The sequence below is a fragment of the Neolamprologus multifasciatus genome, chromosome 9 (assembly GCF_963576455.1).
Source record: "Neolamprologus multifasciatus chromosome 9, fNeoMul1.2, whole genome shotgun sequence".
In the NCBI taxonomy this organism is placed as follows: Eukaryota; Metazoa; Chordata; class Actinopteri; order Cichliformes; family Cichlidae; genus Neolamprologus; species Neolamprologus multifasciatus.
This window is the reverse complement of record NC_140447.1, coordinates 8,196,792-8,219,640: the sequence shown is the minus strand read 5'-3', so window position 1 is coordinate 8,219,640 and position 22,849 is coordinate 8,196,792. Positions and strand designations below refer to the sequence as shown.

Below are 22,849 nucleotides of genomic sequence, written 5' to 3'. Positions count from 1 at the left end.
TGTGCACCGTGCCACCATTTTTCACCTTCTGCACACAAACTGAAAGCTAATAGTAGTGTAAGCATGCAGGAAGAAAAAAAATGAAATGTTTTTTATGGAAGCTATTCAAAAAGATGAATCGATTCACAACTCTAACTTTCTGCCTCACAATTTCACAGCAATAGTTCTTGAGATATTTCAGTCTGGAAATGATTGTCAGGTAGACATTGTTATTCCTTGGCTCGGTGTGCTAGTGTGGCTAATAAAACATACTTATGCTTATTCCAAGGAAGAGCTGGCAATAGTTTTACCTACTAAAAAAGCTAATATACATTTATCATTTTAGTCACTAAAAATAATTTTAGTTGGCCCATTAGCTTGCCAGGACAGCTATTGAATGTGTAGCACCTCCAGCAAAAAAACAGTGACATCACACTCAGGAAATTATGGGAGACAGCAGGAAGGAGCTGGCATAACTGGATATACTTACGCCTTTGGACACAGTTCGGTTGGCTGTGTCGACTCTATTACAGGTCAGTGATGGAATACCAGCTGGTGGGACAGATAGAAGGGAAAGGAGAATTTCCAGGAAGTGTATAACTATGCGTCTCGGGCAGTTTAACTGTCAAACTTTAACTCCTCCACTTGAGTTTGTATGCACAGGTGACACTCTGATGGCAGCCAATAAGTGCATCAGCACTGGTTAAATGCCAAATAGGTCTGTTGTGTAGTTGCCAATGGACTGAAATAACCCTAAAACAGGGTTTTATTAGTTAAGAAGACATCTGTGGGCTAGCAGATGCTGGGTTACATAGTTTGGAAATCCTACTCAAGCAATAGGGAAAGTAACAGAGGTGTCTTTACTGATGTTTAGTTTCAGCTATTTCTGCAGAAAATGTAAATTAAAGCAAGAATGCAGCTCAGTCCATCATACTTATAATCCCGTGAGCATGAGACTGGCTGAGGCTGAACGTGGGAGACACCAGAGCTGATGAAACTCCTCCACAAGTGATGCTGCACACCACTTCGTCCAGACTAGGAGTCATGTGGAGAGCTTAAGGCTAGTTGCACTGCTGCTGTTGCTAAGCTTCCACCGCTGTTGAACTGTGTAAGAGCAAAAAGACAGCTGCACAGAAAATAAAGAGAGTGGAGTGGGAGACAGAAAGGTGGCAGCAATGGGGAGCGAGGCAGGATTAGGAGGATGGATTTGGATGCTGGCTGAGAGTAGCCAAATGGTGAAAATTAAGGGAAAACAGTGAGCAGTAAGGCTTATCGAGGCAACCGAGATTTAGCAATGCCTGAAAGCTGTCTTCCACTGGATAGTGGGCAACAAAACCCGAGTGCTGCTCCAGCTGATGCCCAGTATGCCTCACTGGGAAAGATCCAGAAGTAACCTCCCACTATGCACAATATGCCTTAATATTTTTAAATCATGTCAAAGCCTCTACTTATTAAATCAGCAATAGAAGATATGTCATTGTTATTTGAATAAGTATTTGAAAAGATGCTGAATAATGCACATTGTATTGTAAAGTTGACAATACTGCGCTTACTTACTTTACCCCAAGTTCCTCTACAACATTAATTTGGGCAGTTATGTCGAAGCCCTATTCAAATAAATGAGTAGAGGGCCAAAACTCTAATTTCCGTGACCACCTGGACATAGAGATTGCAGGTATACAGTGTTGGGGAGTAACGGAATACATGTACCGCCGTTACGTATTTAAAATACAAAATATGAGTAACTGTATTCCGTTACAGTTACCGTTTAAAAAGGTGGTATTTAGAATACAGTTACTTTGTTGAAATAAATGGATTACACGGCGGTACTTCCCTGTTTCATATTGTCGCGGGTCAGGACTGTTTGGGTTTTGTTTGAAAGCTACGTTCTGTTGTTCCAGGTGGCAGCGTTACGGTTGCCATGGTTACAGGGTGACGCTCTCTCTCTGCGTGTTTCCTGGGTGAGAGAGGCCTTTTTGTTGTTGTGCTAAGCTAATAGGCAGAATGCTACAGGTATAGCTCTAAAGAATGTAGCATCATAGGCAGTGTAGTCCGTGCTGCAGGGAGAATGGACTGCCATACACGTTATGTGTCTGTGAGCGAGGGAGGGAGAAAAAGGAAAAGTACGAGCTGTCATCGAGCAAAAACGGGAGCTGGAAGCATGTAAATATAATAATAACCACTGCAGCCAAGAAGAGAGCCTGACGAGCCCAGTTGTAAGTAGCTATTAAGACTCGACTGTACACCGTGTTCGTGTTTTCCTCCAAAAACAATAAGTTCAGTTGGAGCAGCCTTTCAACGCCTCTCTCTGTCTCTTGCTAGCAAACTTGACCCAGACAACAAAGTAAAGCTAGTTTTCGGCTACGAGCCCGACACAGAACCCACCGTATTAGCCAGAGGTCCCTTTACTACGGTTCGGAGCCGCGGACCTTCAGTAACAGTAATAAATCACAGCAATAGTACATTCATGTAGTTGTAAACAGCATGATAATATATTAAGTAATCCAAAGTATTCAGAATACGTTACTCTCATTGAGTAACGTAATGGAATACGTTACAGAATACATTTTGAGACATGTATTCTGTAATCTGTAATGGAATACATTTTAAAAGTAACCTTCCCAACACTGCAGGTATATCATCATCGATCATCTGTTCATCCATTTTCAGCTGCTTGGTTCGGGTCATGGGGGCAACTGAGTGCTGACACAATCAGTCTCTGCTCAGTCCGACAGTGCATTCTAACCAATGGCATGCTAATCCATGTCATAGGTACAAAAAGAAAAAAGCAATTAGTGTCATTCCCTGCAGTTTTACTACAATAACAGCATGCAATATAACTAAAATTACCATTAATTTTAGTGTCATGTCCCCTTTTCTCCTATGCTCCTGGTTTAAATCACTATTAAAATCACTAAGCCAGAGGAGGCGTGTTATTTCCTTAGACTTTAAATGTACTTGAAAAAAAACTGCTGATATCTTCTGAATTAATGTCTTGCAAAGAGACTTCAGTGTCTTTCAGTTTCATTTGTGATTCTATTAAAGTCTGCATCAAGAGCATGCAGCTCTCATTCATTTGAGCTCCATCTCATGTGGAGCGTTTATGATTACTGCAAAGAGAAAATAATTGAACCTGTGATTGTATCATCATATCTGCTTACTGAGCACCTTCTGGGTTGATTTCTCATATAAACAAACCAGAATTAAGGGAATATGTTTTTGAATGCACTTGCATGCATAGAGCTTATACAAAATACAAAAAAACCCCCAGAAACTAAACAAAACTGGTACACTTTTATCTTTACATCTCGCTTCAAACTCACAGCCCTCTCGGACTTAACAAAAGATTTGCCTATTTCCCAGACACAGCTGTCAACCTTTGGGTATTAGTGTCAGGGCAGCACGATGCGGAACACTGACCCATTCTTTCGTCTGGCATAGCAAATGGCGATGAGGGCTCTTCAAACATGCAGGATTTGATTCATTTTAATATTAAGCACATGCCCTGCTTCCTCAGTGGCTGCTGTCAAAACAAATGTTTTCCATAATTCAACCAAGTGCAGCTAACAAATGATCCATGACCATGTTTTTTTTTGTTGTTGTTTGTTTGGGAATCACCACAATACCTGCCCTAGAAAGTGGATAATTTTTCAAAGTCCAAACAAAGCTACAAAGACTGCTTCCTCAGCTGCAGCCCGTCTAGCAAACATCTCCTCTCGTCCTGGTTACGTTTGAGGCACTCCTTGCGAGAGAGCTCTGAATGCAGCGCGCGTGTTGTCTGTCAGAAAGTTCAGGAAATCTGAAGACATTTGAATATCAAAGGTTAGCAACCAACTTGAGCTGTCACACGCAACATTCTTTTCACGCAAACTAGCTTGTCTTGCTAAAGGAACTTTAATTTTCACCTCGCCTCTTCACTAAATCAAGAGTGTTAGCTAATACCTAGAGGCATGCAGTAGAATAATTTACACTAGTGAGATGAAAAGGGTGTCAGGGAATTAATTACAGCATTAAAGGTGCAGATAGCAACGGTTTCAATGCCTATGAGAGTGAGAGAGAGGAGAAAAACAGGCAGAGAAGAAGAAAGAGGGAAAAAAAGAGAGATCGGTGTGTTGAAAGTTATCTCTACCCTGCAGCATAATGGGAGTGTTAAACACAGCTAAACACTTCAAAGTGCGATTCGGTACAGGGACAGGCGCTCAGTGGAACGACCTCTACTTTAAGTCTGGATGTGAGCAGGGTTACAGATCACCTGTGCTCTCTCCCCGTCTTTATTTCTTTTAGTTCCAACTTAGTGACTGTTGCAGAGTTTGAATTATTTTTTCCCCCCTTTTTTCCAGACTGACGCGCAAGTAAACAGGAAGCCATCGCTCTTTCATCTCCAGCTGATTGCTGGGACGTTATTGCTTTGACTGAGGGTGACAGTAGCTGTCACGGCTGTCAAACGGCTCAGCCTGCAGCATATCAAACTGCAGGTTATACTGCGACTGGTGACACGCTCAATCAGCCATTAAAGAGTAATCACTGTCAGCCGTACATGGCCGCTGACAATCAGTCATCACGGGGACGGCGCTCATAGGGCCCGAATGGACTCAAGGTGATTCCAAAGAAAGTTTATGGTTTGAGGTTAGACCAACATATGAGTTTTCTGTTCATTAAATAAAGGATATTAGCCAATCATTCGGACCAGTGCCAAGGTCTGGAGTGTGACAGCCTTCACTCTCTTCCAATAAGTATGCTATAAAGGCTTATACAGAGCAGTTTAGGGTATCAGTGCCAATATTATATGTCTGTCGACAGAGCGTGAACAGAATAAGGAAAAAAAAAGGTTTTAAATATGATCCCCCTGTTTCCTTTAATAATCTACAGTTAGAATCTTCCTATCATTTTGGAGCAGTTGACCTCTGGCATCAACAAAGCATTTTCACCCAGGGAATCACCGCTCATTGGATAGTTTCTATTTTTCGACCATTCTCTGTTAACTGCAGAGATGGTCGTGTGTTGAAAAATCCCAGTAGATCAGCAGTTTCTGCTTGTCTGGCTCCAAAAACCAGTCATTTTTCTTGCACGTTTGATCCTCTTTGAACGTCCGCAGGTTGTTCTGACCACGCCCACATGCCTAAATATACTGAAGTGATGCCGTGTGATTGGCTGATTAGATATTTGGGTTATTAAACAATTGTACCCCAGGGAAGTAAGCGTGAAGAAATATGAAAACTTTAATAACATTTAAACAAGTAATATTTTGATAAACATGTTTTTTCTTCTGCATTTAACATGACGAGGTACAATTGAATTATTTACATCATTTAACCTAAAAAGTTTAATGTGCCACAATTTTAGATAACAAACAAACCCCCCGCCCCACAAAAAGCATGTAAAGTGGAAGTCATACATTTAAAATTTAGCTTAGTGTCTTGTTAACATGAACAGCATGGCTATGATTTAAATAATATTGATTGGTTTATTCTTTATAATTTTTTAAATAGTTTTTAAATCTAAGTATTCAGTGTGATACTTCCTTTCTTCCTTCCTCATCAGTGGTTTCTTATGCTTCCTCCCTGTAACAAGATCAGCAGAAGTTGTTGATTTTTGTTTATTTGTTGAGGTCAGAGACGGATGGAAACTAAAATTTGGATCAATTTATGTCGTAAAGGTTTTGTCACTTTGTCCACCAACGTTTCGATAGCCATCATTACAGCTAACCCCCTTGGGATTCTTAACTGCAATGAGGACATAAAAATTTATGTAAAAATGTCACCTGATCACATTGAACACCTCAAATAAGATCAAATACTAAATTCCTGTATCGACATCAAATCTGCATTCAATCCTCTGCTTGTCCACTCTTGTTGTGGGAATAATAAACAAACCAGTAAACTTTTCCATAATCACTCCATAAAACTTTTGCATTGGAGAACAAATGAAGGATTTGTGTATGAGACTGAGGTAAGCGAGTGAAACGTTACCCAAGAGAAATACCTTCAAATGCCAGGAGATGAAGTCTTAGCCTGTCTACAGTGAAACAGTACAGGTTTGCTGTACTGTAACTGCACGCAAGGGCCTTGCTTCTCGTAAAACATAAGTTGAAGCTTTCCGAATCACCCAAGGCTTACCCAATAGGTCAAATATAAACTAGCAGAGATGGGCCTTTGAAACCGTGGGGCTGGTGTTTCAAACTTAAGCTTTAAATCAGGGAAAGGGGTTTTGGATGGAAAAGGTCGACAGGCTGTCACGTACTGAAGCGTTGCCAATATTCAGTGTAACACGAAGGTCGAGAAGTAACGGAAGAACAACACCATGGTAGTCATAATGACAAAGAAAGCTGGAGTTCTAACTGAAGGCCAAAAATACAAGGCGTCAATAAAATCTATTGCAGAGTCCATAAAAGCTCATTCCAGAGGTCAACATGTGGCTGGAGACGGAGCAACGATGAAGTAAGGTGGGGATGAGGCGCTGATGGAGCAGAGGAAAAAACCAACTAACCTTTAATCCGTTAAACTTTTTCCTGAAGGAAGCACTTTTTTAATTCCCGACTCATCTTTCCCTGGGGAGGGACTGTTATCAGCTGATTCTTTCCCCCCTCCTGCCCCCGTTTTCCTTTACCTCCTCCCTCTCTGCGATGCATCTGCCAGGTGTGATAAGGCTGACAAACGTTACCTTTACAGGGCTATTAAAACCATTTCCCCCCGCAGTTTTGAAATGATTATCGCCTTAGGCCCATGGTTACAGGTTAGCTGATAGCTCACCTCCATCTGCCCATATCTGGGTGACTCTTTGAGGCTTAGGGCTGGCTGGGTGGTTGAAGATTATATGCGTTGCTCAAACCGCTTGAATACCGGGGGATAGCGGCAAAGGTGGGAGGGAAGAGAGAGGAAGAAAGGGGTGGAAGAAATGAAAAGAGCAGGAGTCCTGACACCCACAATGCTGCAGCGGATGATAAGGGATACACTGACAGCTCTTCCTCCTTCTGTCTGGGTCTTGGAATGACTTTTGTGTGACACACTGTAAGGCAAAGGGCAATTGCAGTCACTCTTAAAGGAAGGCAGCTTACTTGTTTTGGCTTTTTAAAATTTAGACATTAAATACTGCTAAAAAAGCAACTTGAGAAGCAGTTGCTAGGTAGAAGAGCAGATTCTGAGAATACAAAAATCAAAAGAAATTCCCCAAAATACCGAAGCCGTTTCACTTACAAACACTTAAAAATTGCTTACAGTAGATATCTGTTAGCAGCTGAGGCAGCTACAGTATGTGCCCTGCAGTGTGGAGGCTTCCTTCCAGCTAGCACCGTCTCCCAAATCCTCTCAAGCATCATGTCTGCTCCATAGAGATATCACCACCAACGCCAGCCACTGCTGGCTTCCTCCCATTACCTGCTCCTTACTTATCTGTCTGTGGCTGACTGATGGTCTTCTTTAGTTCTCCCGGTTTCCTGCTTCCCATTAGGACATATCACTTATTGGCTCTCAATCTAGGTCAAATTTGATCTTTTTTCTTTCTTCCTCTTTCTGTTAACAAAAATGGAAACAGAGCAGAAAAAGACAATGCTAGTTGATGTTAGAAATAAAGTGTTTTTCTTTTGAGCAATTAAGAGGAAATGCTAAGTGACTGAATGTGCTGCGGTGTTCATTAGCTCCGTAAAGGTGAAAACAGCTCGTCTGTGGCCACTCTCAACCCTTCCTAACAGAATAATCTGACAGCTGAGGCACTTAATTGAGGTAGCAACGAATATGTATTAACATTAATTTAATTGCGCTGAGAGCATTTCCTCTCTAATTGACCTTGGCCCCTTTACAGCATAATAACTAACACTGTCACTTTTGCTCACCACAGCCAGACACATCCTGTAAGGTCACTGACCTTGCAATCTGCATAAGGAATTAAACAGGCGATAAAGCAGGGCTTACAACAGCCTAATGACGAATTATCAGCAAGTATAACCTGCAAATTCATTTTTAATGTAAACCCTGATAACAAGTCATGTGGGAACCAGTAAAGTATGTGGTTAATAAGACCAACTGGGAGGCATAAAGGTTACTGAAATAAAAACCAGCTGTCTTTTTGTCTTGGTACTGGAGCTCACACACAGGAACTACCTAGAGCTAAGGCTGACATTTTTATAGTTGATGGCGAATGCCAAAATTACTTGTTATTCTAGCAATAAAGAACAAAATAATCGCTCCTTTGGGGCAGCTAGATTGTATATTTTCAGGTATTTAACATGTATAAGATGTGGCTATGATCAAGTCTCCAGGTGTGAAAACGATGGTAAATGGACTGATTCTTAAAAAGTGCTTTTCTACTCTACTTGAGCCGTCAAAGCAGTTTATACAGCATGTTTGTGCTGTGACATTCTGCAAATCCTGGTATCAGTCTGATACCAAGTAAACGCAGTGATAGCATTACTGATACTTTTAAACTCTAAAGGCAGCTTATGTAGGGAAGAGCAGTATATTATCATTTATGAGATGAATCATCATCAGTTTGTATCAATATGAACACATTTTAATGACTTTGGGTCTGTTGTTAAACGCTGCTATAGGCTATGAATAAAATAGACGTGACAGTCAACACAAAAAGCTTCAGACCTTCTACATAGTCCATGTTTGAGATCAATTTTGTAATTTTCAGAAAACAATATTTAATTGAATACAGTTATTTGGACTACATGCTGAACTTAGATGATAGAAACTAAGTATTGATCCCATCATGCTGGTATCAATTTAATATCAGTACCAGCATCAGTATCGATACTATCGATATTTGGATCGATCTGCCCAGCTTTACAAAATATCTGATCCACCCATTCATACACATATTCATTTTCTATCTAAATGGTTTCAATTTCAATTCAATTCAATTTTATATATATAGCGCCAAATCACAACAAAAGTCGCCTCAAGGCGCTTCATAGTTACAGAGAAAAACCCAACAATCATATGACCCCCTATGAGCAAGCACTTTGGCGACAGTGGGAAGGAAAAACTCCCTTTTAACAGGAAGAAACCTCCCGCAGAACCAGGCTCATGGAGGGGCGGCCATCTGCTGCGACCGGTTGGGGTGAGAGAAGGAAAACAGGATAAAGACATGCTGTGGAAGAGAGACAGAGATTAATAACAGATACGATTCAATACAGAGAGGTCTATTAATACATAGTGAGTGAGAAAGGTGACTGGAAAGGAAAAACTCAATGCATCATGGGAATCCCCCGGCAGCCTACATCTATTGCAGCATAACTAAGAGAGGATTCAGGGTCACCTGGTCCAGCCCTAACTATATGCTTTAGCAAAAAGGAAAGTTTTAAGCCTAATCTTAAAAGTAGAGATAGTGTCTTTCTCCCGAATCCAAACTGGAAGCTGGTTCCACAGAAGTTCATCAGAATTCACACTCTGATAAACATTGGGAAACATATTAGGAGCAAATTGGGAAAAAAAAATCAGGTTTATTATCGGAGTGGAGCAGACAGAGATTGAACCACCAACCTTTCTGTCAGTAGATGACCTGCTCTACCTCACTGTGCCACAGCAAAACAAAGGAAAAGAAAACCAGTCTGCTGCATTCACATCAAGACAAAAATCCCATTCTTCAATCCGTCAAAAGAGTGATTTGCCACTAGACATGTCCACAGCTGTTCCACAGAGCTTCCATACAATAACAAAACAAAGCACCTTTGACTTGAGTAGTTCCCTTAACCACGGCTTCTACCCAGCGGTTCACCAGAGGTGATTGGCATTGCTCAGCCATGCGTTCGAGAGCCTGCCGAGAGCTTTTCACCCCAGTGTTTAATGAGCTATGTTCAGGTCCACTCCACATTCATCCCAGTCCATTATTGGCTCCAAAAAGCTTTTAAAATGTCTTTTGAGCACTCATTCTACTTAACCAATAGCTTATTCATGAGCATGCCAATGGTCCCTCTCAAAAAAGGAGCCATTTAAATTGTGAATTCAGATTAAATTATATAAGAAAAAACAATAACGGCATGTTAATTCACAAGGGCTTCTGTGCTGAAATCTTGAACAATAGTATCAATGTGCTCACCTCAGAAACAAAAAAATGCTTCTAGACGTGTAGCACATTGTTATGCCTGATCTGATGTGTAATAACTAAAAGAGCGTGGCTGTAAATCCAGCTTCCATTGTCTTTCACAGCGACGCACTTTTAGCACGAACAACCTTTTATAGCGAGACCGAGAACTGAGTCAGTAGCACGCTCTCAGGATTAATTCGAAGGCCTCCTAGTTGTTTTAAAACATCCGTTCTCGGGTGTCTGAGCCCCCAGGAGGGTTGTTTTCTCTGCAACGGTGTTATGAGGAAAATTCTAGTAATGAAAAAAAACAACAACAACAACCGCAGTGTGAACCTAGCCTGCAGTCTTGTGCGGGCACCCCAGGGAGATGAGAACATCTTATGAGTGAGGCCTTTCAATAATGGAGTTCACTATTAATCATCTCTCTCACATGTCCACTGTGTCTCCTTTCTATTTCAGTGAGGCGCCGTTCGTCTCAACCAGAAAAAAAAAAGGAACCCCAACCCGCCGCTACTACCATTCTAGTAATTCTCCTTCCTCCATCCTCGTAATAAGGGATTATTGGCAAATGTATCTTTGCCCTGACGGTGAATGCCTTGAATACACCGAGTCCATCATCAATTAAGCACCAACATGGCACAAAATGGCTCTGTGGCCAAGCTCTGATGCTCGCCTTGATATAATTATTTCATTTTGAAGAACAGACGCAATTAGATTTGGATGAGGGTTTTTCATGAAAATGGGAGAAATCAATGGTCTGGCCAAATGTTGGCACTGAATCAGCTTGTTTCACTGAGTCCAATTATATACATCCTCATAGGCATGTTATTACACCGTGCGCTTTAAAGCAAACCAGAAGAATTAGCGGTGAATGTGAAGTCAGGCTTTACACAAATCACTAAAACATTTACATAAAAAAGGGGGGGAGACTGAGACACACTAATAATGACACTGCCTAATTGGTTAAAGAGGTTTTAGCTAGAGCTATTTGTGCCTTCTTCCAAATGTGAACATGTGGAGTCATCGGGATTAAATGTACTGATTTACTGTGCATCCAGTCTAATCAAATTTAGACTGGCATTGTAGATGTGAGCAATCATAATGTGTCGAGGCAGATCTATAGATCAGACATGACATCAGATCCCAACCGACCAGTGCCTCTACGAATGATGTCCTATTAGACAAGAACCCACAGTTTCCTTAACCCCAAAACCAACCACAGTCAGCACGTGCAGATGTAGCAGTGATACGGACAGTGTTGGGAAGGTTACTTTTAAAATGTATTCCATTACAGATTACAGAATACATGCCCCAAAATGTATTCTGTAACATATTCCATTACGTTACTCAATGAGAGTAACGTATTCTGAATACTTTGGATTACTTAATATATTATCATGCTGTTTACAACTACGTGAATGTACTATTGCTGTGATTTATTACTGTTACTGAAGGTCCGCGGCTCTGAACCATAGTAAAGGGACCTCTGACTAATACGGTGGGTTCTGTGTCGGGCTCGTAGCCGAAAACTAGCTTTACTTTGTTGTCTGGGTCAAGTTTGCTTGCGAGAGACAGAGAGAGGCGTTGAAAGGCTGCTCCAACGGAACTTATTGTTTTTGGAGGAAAACACGAACACGGTGTACAGTCGAGTCTTAATAGCTTACTTACAACTGGGCTCGTCAGGCACTCTTCTTGGCTGCAGTGGTTATTATTATATTGACATGCTTCCAGCTCCCGTTTTTGCTCGATGACAGCTCGTACTTTTCCTTTTTCTCCCTCCCTCGCTCACAGACACATAACGTGTATGGCAGTGAAATTACTCCCTGCAGCACGGACTACACTGCCTATGATGCTACATTCTTTAGAGCTATACCTGTAGCATTCTGCCTATTAGCTTAGCACAACAACAACAAAAAGGCCTCTCTCACCCAGGAAACACGCAGAGAGAGAGCGTCACCCTGTAACCATGGCAACCGTAACGCTGCCGCCTGGAACAACAGAACGTAGCTGTCAAACAAAACCCAAACAGTCCTGACCCGCCACAATATGAAACAGGGAAGTACCGCCGTATAATCCATTTATTTCAACAAAGTAACTGTATTCTAAATACCACCTTTTTAAACGGTAACTGTAACGGAATACAGTTACTCATATTTTGTATTTTAAATACGTAACGGCGGTACATGTATTCCGTTACTCCCCAACACTGGATACGGATGACTAGAGTATGTGCTGAACATAAAAACAAAACCCCGCCATTGGAAAATGGTCAGTGCGTTTGCAAAAGTGTGAGAGAATGGGTTGGTTTAAGCCGTTAAATGCAAGATATTTAATCAGATACGTTTCTTATTAATCTGTGTTATTTAGCAAAGCACAATCTGGCGGCACTTGAGTGGCAGCTTCGTAATTGGCAAGCATCCAGCCTTGCTGTATAAACTAACCCAGAGGAAATATATCAACTCGTTCTCCGGAATGTGATTGGAAAATGAAACATATTGGATACACATATCCAGCACGAGAAATTACTTCCATGAGCACTACAGTCATGTTGAACATGGGCTCTGGTTAATATTTGCACATTTTCAACTTGTTTGGAAAAGCTTCAGTGATAAATGTCCAAATATTTTGAGCTGAAATTGGCTTTAAAGTGTTAAGCTCTGTAAAAAGTAAGACAGCCCAATACTGTCTGTATGCTGATCCAAAAAGCTGCATTCTTTGCTTCTCTTCACTGGCTCCTTGTTAAATCTAGAATCAAATTTAAAACTCTTCTCCTCACATACAAGACCCCATCTTATCTTAAAGACCTCATAAAACCATATCACCCCAATAGTGCACTTCGCTCTCAGACTGTTGGATCACATGTGGTTCCTAGGATATGTAAAAGTAGAATGAGAAGTTTTTTTGACCTGGCCTGGACCAGGAGACCCTGAGTCCTCCTTTAGTTACACTGCGATCGGTCAAGGCTTCTTGAACTTCACATGATTTTACACCACTGTGATTTAATTATTGCTTATTATTAATCTCTAGCTCACTTCCACAGTGTGTCTTCTGTCCTGTCTCCCTCCCATCACCTCCATCTGATAGCTGCCGTCCTGATCCAATCCTGATTCTGTTTCGTCCTGTTAAAAGGGAGTTTTTCCTTCCCACTTTCACCAAGTGCTTGCTCTTATAGGGGGCTGTCCGATTGATGGTGTTTTCTCTCTATTATTGTAGTGTATTTACTTTACAATTAAAAGTGCTTTGAGGAAACTGTTGTTGTGATTTGAAGATCGATAAATAAAACTCACTTGAATTGAACTGACTTGTCGGTCCTCACACACATACACAATGATAGAGCCATTAATTCTCCGGAGGCTATCCCAGCTGACAGACCGAGAGGCAGGATACAAACTGGACAGGTTGGCAGTCCCTTTCGGTGTCCTTTATATTCTTAAACAAACAAAATAAGGTCATTAAAGTAACTGTTGTGTTGGCAAGAAATTTTAAATCACAGCATTTGTTATCAGGCAACTCTAAAATGCTAACATTCACTAAAGGAGAAGAGAGCACTGTTGCAAGTTGTGTTAGTGTGTGCCAACAAGTCCTAGTCATCATGACTTATTTACATTGTTTACTCTGGCTGTTCCCCAAAGAGGCCAGAGGGGCACCATTGCAGGAAGGAGGGGTTGGCTGAATGATTCAGAGCTGAACAAGAGCTCTGGAACATGCCAGGGATTTTACATATTTATAGAGTCAGAGGTGTTGCCGAGCTGTTTGCGCTGCCCCAGAGGTCAGGTTACAGTAACATCACTGCATCTTGCGTCACCTTGTGTGTGTGCTTTGTTACTCTGTACAAGTGCTGAGAAGCAGAACCATATTAGCAGCTTGTTGTTTTAATCATACAAAAAAAGGTACTATCAGCATGCGCATGGATAACATTTAAATTAGTTAAGGGGGTTGGTTTGGGCAATGACAGTGGAAAGTATTATTGTAAAGTGCAAAGTCATAATTATAACCATTGGTTGGGGAGACAGATTCTAAAATGGATCTACATGAGCTCAAACCATATTTGTGTTGCCAAGTATAGTGCTATCACATTTAGTGATACAGCCGGTTCACATATGCTCTTTATGTGTACAGTGCGTGCCCGCAGTTAATCGGCCCATTTCCTGTAATTCCAATCCCCCGATGTGCACATGACTGATGCCCAAACAGCAGAGAATAAAAAGAAGGAAAACAATGCAAATATCCTCAGCCTCACTGATGAAGAGCACATTTTCAGAAAGATTGATCTTAGGAAGAGCAGTCAAGATCAAAAGGCTTTCGTAATATATTAGGAAGGAAGGAGGGGAGATATATATATGTATATATATATATGTCTTCTAACTGTGTCTATCTGATCAGCATCCAAAAAACTGGATTTGATCAGAGATCATTTTGCCAGAGCTGCTTGGTTCAGCCCTTCTCAATAGCTTCCCTCATCAGTGGAGTCGGTGCTGATTGTCTCTGCATTCTTTTGCAGGCTTGAAAATGAAAACAAGTGAAGCCACAACTGAAGCTGGTTTCTTAAATTAGATAACTTCATTTGCTCCTTGACAAGATGTATCGTCTTGATGCTGGTTATGTGTTGTGGAAAAAGTCCTTTTAATGTCATGTGTTTTTTTTGTTTTTTTTACTGCGTTTTTATTGTAAACCATGTCTGTGAGGCATTTTCTTTACGGGAAAATAAATTTTGAATCAAATTGACTTGAAATGTTTCGTTTCAGAGGCCTGTCAATGTCGGAAGCTAAATGTTTATCACTCGATTTGTACAATGAGGAGGCGAGTTGAACAGACCTTTCCAGGCAAGGTCTATTCAGATCATATTTCCTAATTATCCTGACATACTTCAGACTACTTGGTGCTAATCAGAAGTCGAGAGTGTTCGGGGGGCATGAAAGAGGAGGGAAAAGAAGCATGCTCACCTCCTTAACCAAAGGTTTATTCTCAGCCGTCGTTGCCTTGGTGAGCAGGACCCGTGCTGCGAGCAAAAGCACGCAGCATTATCAGTTCACCAGGCTTTGAGAAGCTGCAGCATCACACAGAGCTCAATGGGCTCCCCTCTCAGTGTACAGATGGCTGTGACGGGGCCCTGGTGGAAATAACACTAAATAACATTCTCTGAAAATTCTCTCTTAGGATGTGACAAAAGAAAGTGGGGCTACCTTGCCACCTGCAACGTCTGGCACCTCTCTCTCTTCTCTGCCAATTAAAAGGCTGAAAAAAAAAATAGCCAAGCCTCCAGGCTTAGTTTTGCATAATAACATTTGCATAAAATGAGACCATCTGTTTTGAAACCTTTAATTTTTTGACTGTGACTTTAATGTGTTAATGCTGTAAGCTCTGATTTGCTACGCCGCTGATTTCCTTGTGGGCAAGGCTACTGACAAAATACGAACGAGGTCTAGATCCCTATTAAATACAACACAGCCAAAGCCATGACTCAGTATGCAACAGTGTGACAGTTTGGCATATAATCCTAATGAGACACTGCCCTGATTACGTATATGCAAATTCTGTTAGTCAATATTGGCTTACAGAGATGACATGCAAGTCAAGGTACGAGTTTTTTTTAATTAGTCGCAATGTTTTGATCTACAGCATCTTTAAATTATACTTTTCTTAGCGTAGGCTACAGTTTCTGTGGCATCAGATGAAACCATTGTGAACTAAGATCTTTGACAGTGTGATCCAAGCCCAGTGGAAACATGAAACAGTCGGATCAACCAGAATTAATTTATAATTCAAAGTCAAAGTAAGATTGCGTGGTTACATCAGGGGAGAAAAAAAAATGTATTACTGAAACTCTCTCCCCAATCTTTTACTAATGCTCCCCTTCTGTCGTTTTATGATCAGTAATTCTAAAATTCACTAAATAAACAATAATTCAACACAAATTACTCGTGGGGAAATTGTTCTTTGATGCAGTACTTCAAAACCTTTCAGTGGTATTGTTTGGAACCCTAGCAAACAAGTAAAAAGCCTACTGGTAAAAAGCCATAGCCTGAATGTTATACCATCTACACATGCAATATGGATGTAACCCCTTATGCAAATATTTTTTGATTTTAGCCCCAATTTTAGCTAATCGAACTTACCATCTCATTTACACAGTGAATTAGCTTATTTAAGTCCCCAGGACTACTTTATGATCTAAACATAACTACTTCTGTTTTAAAAATAAATCAAGATGCAAAACTTGAGACTTGTAGTCCATAAATGAATGTAATAGTGGCTTAAGTCCATCTTTTATGTACAGTCAATGTACACAAACTTTCAAGCACATTTTAACACAAAACACCCTGAATTTATAATTTATGAAAGTTTCCCATGATATAGAAAAATTCTGGAAAATGTGAGTCATGTTGCGTGAATAACTGGTTTGCAGCATCTGGGGAGTACGGCATAAAGAAGGACAAAACCAAAACCAACAATTTTAAACTGATAGCTTATTTTTACACACATTACACTCAGTTATTTACTTATTAGTTTATTTTAGCCAAAATATATAAACTTTGAATGTTTTACAGCATGTAAAGTTTTTTTTTAAGGAAAAGGGCCTGAAGCCATGTAAGTGTCACAGCTTACTGATACTTCCAGCAGCAAACTATTGTTTTTCTTTTCCCTTCCTCTTTCAACAAAAGTTATTTCAGAGTTTGGGGCCCTCCTGCTTGCACTGCTGTGAGATTTATTCACTGATTTTTTCCCCCCATCAGTTTAGATTCAGACTCTAAGGGCCAAATCGAAACCTTCAATTTTTGCCCCACAATACTGTGATTTTGAGGTGTTTGTAGAATCATAGTCTGGATGGTGTAGTAGCAGTAGTCTCTTTTTTCTTCCTCAGCTTTTCACCAATGCTGGGTGTCAGGCTACTGTACTCTTATTAGAAAACATCCAAAGCTGGATCAGAAAAATTCTGTTGACAGTTCTGTGAGGGTCAGATTTGTCCAGATGTCACTGTACTGTAGAGCAGCGGAGCACTACTTCATAGTCTGCAAATCTTCCTGAAGGTCGATTTGCACTAAAACAGGAGTTATGATTAGCCTTTCCAACAAAAGTGTCTGCCTGTGGCGCTGCTCCAAAGAAAAAGAAGACCTTAAGACACTGCTATCATCTTACAGGCTTTATCCAACTTCATGGACATCATTAGTTCTGTTCTCAGACTCTAACACAGAGGATCAACACTCGTGTTTCAAAATTCCGAGATTGGACATTTGTATCCATTCTCCTCCCTGTGACTGTAACTAAGCCATAGCTAAGCCATAACTCTAATAATCTAATTAAGAGACACTGGTTTAAATTGCTCACTGAGGCTAATCTAGGCGTTCCCAGTGCACGGTAATTTTTTAATGTTTGCATGCCAGTGTGAAGTGTTACTGTGTCATGGTAGTCGTGTTGGCACACGCACAAATCTCAACAGTGCAAAGCAGTTACTAGCAGGACTTGAAATACAGTTTCAATTTGTCCGCAACAGTATTAGGTGAGTTTCCACACTGCGAATCATTTGCAGCGTTTGTTGTTATTGATAAGGAGTGCATCCCTACATCCACAGTGTGCCACGCAGTCTGCTTCAGAGAGCACTCCTCCTGCCTCCTCGCCTCGTCAGAGCTGCATTTAAGATGGGCCAGCATGCCGCCGACGCAGAAGGGACGATGAGAAATTACAAAAACGCCAGAGCACGAGCGCTTCCACAGGGGCTCAATAGGAGCCGATGACCACTCAGCAGAGGCTCGCTGCCATGCATCTATCTGGAACTGTCATGTGCTATCTAAATGAGCCTTATAGGGATCCAACAGATGGTGGACATGTGGGACAAGTGTGGCTCAGAATATGCTCTGGTTTGCAGAACAACAACGCTTGCACAAATGCACAAATCGCTTTTTAGAAGTGATGACTCCCTGTTGTCATGAGTTCAGCGGTTATTAAATGAAAGAGGGCTGTAACTCCCATTGTGTAAAACATAGGCGAGACTCATCTAATTAAGAGGAAAAAATAAAATGACCATCTTCTTCTTCTTCAGAGGGATCAGGCCAGCCGCCTTCTTGGTGACTCCCTGTCTACAAAGCCTGTTTTCAGATTTAAGTTTGCATTTTTTTTTTTTTATCACCACAAAAGCTTAACTTAAGCTCTTTACTCAAGAAGAGGCGTGACTCTAAATAACTGGCCGTTGTCTTCGCCATATTTCCAAATCAATCAGTTTGCTTTTATCTTTTATAAGACTTCATACCCCTTATAGGATTATAGCCCCATATATTTGAACAGTAAACAGTCAGTCAGGATATGTTTAATCTAATCCCCCCTTCACACCGACACCTCCTGTTACCAGCCCCAACAATGAGCCTGGAAGTGTGTGCCTGTGTGTGTGTCTGTCTGTGTGTGTTTTTCCATATTTGGACAGGAGTGATCAAGAGGTTTAAGACTCCAAAGTCTGATCTATATACTGTGTGTATTTCTGATGAGACTTGACTTTTTTCCTCTTCTTGTACACATCCTGTTCGCTTTCTATGCAACTGCTATTTTTAGATGCTTTTATCATTTTGCAAAAGTGTAAAATTTTGCAGCCAACTGGCAATCAGTGGCTGAGTCCATGTGGCCAAAAAACTCATTTTCAATGCCATGTGTGCCAGCATGCACAACTCAGGACGTTTCCATTGAACGTTCTTATTCAGCTGCCTCTGGATGCTACAACAGAGCTCTGCGTTAACAGCCTCACACCAGGGTACAAATTCACGGTGCACATCTCGATGATTGTTGACCTTGAGTGTGAAAACAACAAAATTAAAATGGAGCATTTTGTAAAAATTTTGTTGTGTACAATCATAAAAGAGACAGTCCAGGACAGGCATGAAGATGAGTGTTTTCTAACCCTTGAATTCTTGGCAAAGGGTGCTAGGAATTCACTTCAACTGATGTACTGCCAAATCACAACAACAGTCGACTCAAGGCAATTTATATTGTAAGGAAAAAACCCGACAGTAATAGGTCAGGGTTTTCAATTAGATGACCCCCTGATGAGCAAGAACTTGGCGACAGCGGGAAGAAAAAGCTCCCTTTGAACAGGAAGAGAACTGTGGCAGAACCAGGCTCAAGGAGGCGCAGCCATCTCCTACGACTGAGTGGAGGTGAGGGGGAGGAAAACAAGATAAAAGACACCATGCGGAAGAGAGCCAGAGATGAATAACTAACATAACATCTTTGCCACATTTATTCAAATGTCCAAGAATCCCCATATGACTTTCCTTTATCTGTATTTACCTGCTGCTTTTGGGTTGTTTTTAACTCGCGACTGCCTGTGTGTCACTTTTTCATGACTTTATTGTGATTATGAACATTACTTTTAGACACTTTTTTGTATAACTGGTGGCATACGATGTAATAATTAGGAAATCAAGTGAATTTAAACACTAGACTTCACAGTTCGTAATCAGTTCCACTCTGGAGATAAAGGCTCTATTAGTAAGCCTATTTACCACTGAGTTGTTTGAAAGTTAAATTCAGTGGTCTTAAACCAGATACCCTCCATTCCTCGCAGTCCTCTGCAAAACAATCGCTACTATACGGGTAATTGTGATACTGGCTTGGGCTTAGTGTACAGAAAGTGTACAGAAAATAACGATGCGGTCCATACGGGGAGAATTCATCCAAAATTCTGAATATTAGATTGACTTATCAGGTGGGCTGTTGGGTGCAATTCAATTATCTCTTTGTTTTGCTGCAGGGAATGAGGGGAGTAGATGGAAATGCAACACACAGTGAAATAGCAGGAGACTGCTGGTACAGATAAAAGGTCAATAAAAGCAACAGCGTGAAAGAGAAAAGTGATTAGCAGTAAAACTAATAGATTGTGGAAAATTGTACTAAGGGAGGCATTTTAGTTGTTTTGTTTGAGTTTGAAATGGGAGTTTTTAGGGTATTTCTTTACGAGTGTCTTTTAGAAACAAATGTATCAATTTCTTAATGCGGAAGTGCAATTTCCCTGCTGCGATGTTCCACATCACATGCCTGCACTGTACGTCTCCCCTTCTTTCTTTGAGTTCTGCATTGAAAAATTATCCTCAAATTGCGTTGCCTGTGTTGCTTCTTTTCCATAATGGGAACAAGCCTCCAGTGTTGGGGAGTAACGGAATACATGTACCGCCGTTACGTATTTAAAATACAAAATATGAGTAACTGTATTCCGTTACAGTTACCGTTTAAAAAGGTGGTATTTAGAATACAGTTACTTTGTTGAAATAAATGGATTACACGGCGATACTTTCCTGTTTCATATTGTCGCGGGTCAGGACTGTTTGGGTTTTGTTTGACAGCTACGTTCTGTTGTTCCAGGCGGCAGCGTTATGGTTTCCATGGTTACAGGGGGACGCTCTCTCTCTGCGTGTTTCCTGGGTGAGAGAGGCCTTTTTGTTGTTGTTGTGCTAAGCTAATAGGCAGAATGCTACCGGTATACCTCTAAAGAATGTAGCATCATGGGCAGTGTAGTCCGTGCTGCAGGGAGAATGGACTGCCGTACACGTTATGTGTCTGTGAGCGAGGGAGGGAGAAAAAGGAAAAGTACGAGCTGTCATCGAGCAAAAACGGGAGCTGGAAGCATGTAAATATAATAATAACCACTGCAGCCAAGAAGAGTGCCTGACGAGCCCAGTTGTAAGTAAGCTATTAAGACTTGACTGTACACCGTGTTTGTGTTTTCCTCCAAAAACAATAAGTTCTGTTGGAGCAGCCTTTCAACGCCTCTCTTTGTCTCTCGCTAGCAAAGTTGACCCAGACAACAAAGTAAAGCTAGTTTTCAGCTACGAGCCCGACACAGAACCCACCGTATTAGCCAGAGGTCCCTTTAGTACGGTTCGGAGCCGCGGACCTTCAGTAACAGTAATAAATCACAGCAATAGTACATTCATGTAGTTGTAAACAGCATGATAATATATTAAGTAATCCAAAGTATTCAGAATACGTTACTCTCATTGAGTAACGTAACGGAATATGTTACAGAATACATTTTGAGACATGTATTCTGTATTCTGTAATGGAATACATTTTAAAAGTAACCTTCCCAACACTGCAAACCTCACATTTTCTGCCATGTCAGAAGGAAGCTGGATGAAGAGTAGAAGTTGTTTTTTTTCTCTTTTTTTCTTTACACTTCCCAGAACCCAGGTCGTCTTCTAAGAACCTCTGATGTTATCACTCTCCAAATGCAGATCTCATTCAATCACCCTGCGATCGTCTCCTTCCTCTTTATCTCCCAAAGCTTTTCTCTTAGAAAGCCCACAGGAGCCCATTCGGCACTGCTCGCAGTGATAACAGGGGATCGAAAGAGACGAGGTGAATTTAAGGGGTGCTGCATTTAGCCGCTGTGAGATCATTCCAGTTCATGCTTTGTCGGCGACTGGAAAAGGCGGGCATATGGGACGTACTCCTCTGCAATGCAATATTCAAAGAGATCTTACATAATTCATCTTTTTTCTCCTCTGTTTCGGGAGAGCCATCCTCAAAGTGTCACTAGCAGACCCTTTTAATTTGACAAGCCTGTGAAGCTGGAGTGCAAAATCTTGACTGCCTGGCTTTGCAACTTCTCACGGGACGGGTTGATATTGGGATGATAATGAGGCGCTCTTTTCAAAAGAATGGATGAATTAATAACCAGTTCTTCGGTCTGGGAGGAATAGTTCAAAGGCCGTCATAAACCAGTGACTGCTTCCAAACGAGAGGAACCATGATTTATTTAGGTCATGGACAGTGAAAAAAAAATGATATTTTTGACGTCTGGAAACAAACAGAAAACAATGTAATTGAGACTAAGTTCAGATGGGAGTCAACATGCAGTGGCAACTCAGCAGCAAAATATTTATGACCTCCATGGGGATTCTGTACATTCATGATTGTTTTTGCGTATAGCATACACATACACATAGTTTTTGTGGTGTGGGCATAATTAGATTTGTTTGGGCAGGTGATGAAAAGGCAAAAACAATAAGAAAAAGCATGTGACTCAGTAGTCATAGGAGCTTTGAAAAAGAAGGCAGCTGAACTTGTTTAAGTCCAGACTATCATGACCTGGATGACTGAGAACCCACACATGTATTACGACTCAATTTTGTTTCTCCTCTTTTGAGTCAAGATCATCTGCTCGTACTCAATTGTCCTTTCCTTCTTTCTTTCTTTCTTTCTTTCTTTCTTTCTTTCCTTCTTTCTTTCCTTCTTTCATTCCTTCTTTCTTTCTTTCTTTCTTCTTTCTTTCTTTCTTTCTTTCTTTCTTTCTTTCTTTCTTTCCTTCTTTCTTTCCTTCTTTCTTTCTTTCTTTCTTTCCTTATTTCCTTCTTTCTTTCTTTCCTTCTTTCTTTCCTTCTTTCTTTCTTTCTTTCTTTCCTTCTTTCTTTCCTTATTTCCTTCTTTCTTTCTTTCCTTCTTTCTTTCTTTCTTTCTTTCTTCTTCTCCATCCTCTTTTTTTTTAGAATATTAACATGACACCAAACATACAACAGGATGAAACATGGAGACAAAGCAATGACAGAAACTGAAAAGTTAAAAAACAACAAAACAACAAAAAAAACACACATATTAGCATATTTCATCACAGTACAGAAAGTGATCTTATTTAGAGGAGATATAGATAAATACACAGACAGACAGATGACAGTAACAATCCTTATAATAATACCACCAATATAAATAATAATTGGATTAAGGAGAAATAGGAGGAATAAGAGAAAGAGATGAATTAGTTTATGCATAATTATAGAATAGAATGCATACAGTGAGAATGATGAAGTGGGGTGTTACATCTGTACTACATCTGTGACGACCTTGGACATGAGGAGTGGTTCAG

General features: G+C 40.7%; 2 long non-coding RNA genes across 2 annotated transcripts in view; both read right to left on the bottom strand.

Annotated features, from left to right (window-relative positions):
- Window positions 1-22,849, bottom strand: part of LOC146510968 (uncharacterized) — a 395,415-nt gene that overhangs the window by 56,283 nt on the left and 316,283 nt on the right. The window lies entirely within an intron of this gene.
- On the bottom strand, window positions 1,967-22,596 carry LOC146510973 (uncharacterized). The gene is made up of 2 exons (XR_014876170.1): window positions 8,126-22,596; window positions 1,967-8,087 (listed from the first exon to the last, which is right to left on the bottom strand). It is a non-coding gene; the product is annotated as an uncharacterized LOC146510973 (long non-coding RNA).